We start from the raw sequence: 984 nt of genomic DNA, 5'->3' as shown, positions 1-984 counted from the left end.
AGGATCCCCGTTTACCAGCTCCAGGAGCACCAAGCATATTAACACGAGTAACAGTTAGATCAATACTCCCTTCCTCCATCCACTTCCCTACAGCATCTATATAATATAATGAAATAGTATTAATGTACTATAGGTTTCTCACAATGTACATGTACTGTATATGGGCCGGTATACACATACACAATCAGCTATAAATACCTTGTATTCTTCTCTTCTGATATTCTTTAATGTCCAGTACTGATTGTACTACCAAATCACCAGTACTAGATACTAATAATAATAATGCGGTTAATTTTAATTAATACCAGTAGAAGTGGCAAGAGTTGCCACATATCCACCCATAAATACCTCTTTGGGATAATATACATTGCATGAACAAATTTTAAATGCTAAATATAATTTAACGCATGCACATGTGTACAATATAATTCATAAAGCCACAACTTGTCTCATCTATTTTAGTACATATTCAATAATACACATTGATGTATAGATATACTCACTGATTTCAATAAATGCTGTATCATTGATTATTGAGCCAACACCTCTCGGCCTTCCTCCAAACTCAATTATCCAGTGAGTGGTCTGTGTCTCATTCCAAACTGAGAGAGAATGACCCCATCTATTAGTGACACTCTTTGGTATATTAGTCTATAATTAAAAATAATGATAAAATAATATATCTGGTTAATAAAAATAATTTCTCTCTCCTCCTCCTTTCTTCTCAATTGTTGATCACACTCACAAAAATGACAAAAAAGGCAATTAAGCATGAGCTCTTTCTTAATTAAAACGCAGTGGCTATTTTTACGGGCCCGTAATCCCACCGTGGATGGCTATTTTTACGGCAAAATGACTTGCTCATTTTAAAACCTAGGAAACGCTCTAAAGCTAAACTCTAAACCCAACCTTGGGGACTCCTAACATAACCAGGGAACCTAGCGAAATAGAAAAGATAAAAAATCAATTTTTAAAAGTCACAAG

General features: G+C 34.5%; 1 long non-coding RNA gene across 1 annotated transcript; it reads right to left on the bottom strand.

The window, feature by feature from the left end:
* Positions 1 to 17: 17 nt before the first annotated feature.
* On the bottom strand, positions 18 to 680 carry LOC109593632 (uncharacterized). Its single transcript, XR_002191082.1, has 3 exons — positions 504 to 680; positions 199 to 270; positions 18 to 96 (listed from the first exon to the last, which is right to left on the bottom strand). It is a non-coding gene; the product is annotated as an uncharacterized LOC109593632 (long non-coding RNA).
* Between the last annotated feature and the right edge of the window lie 304 nt (positions 681 to 984).

This window comes from Amphimedon queenslandica, unplaced genomic scaffold, assembly GCF_000090795.2.
Source record: "Amphimedon queenslandica unplaced genomic scaffold, v1.1 AMPQUscaffold_484_Cont27497, whole genome shotgun sequence".
NCBI classification, from domain to species: domain Eukaryota; kingdom Metazoa; phylum Porifera; class Demospongiae; order Haplosclerida; family Niphatidae; genus Amphimedon; species Amphimedon queenslandica.
The sequence above is the reverse complement of the archived record's forward strand: the minus strand, read 5'-3'. Positions and strand labels throughout refer to the sequence as shown.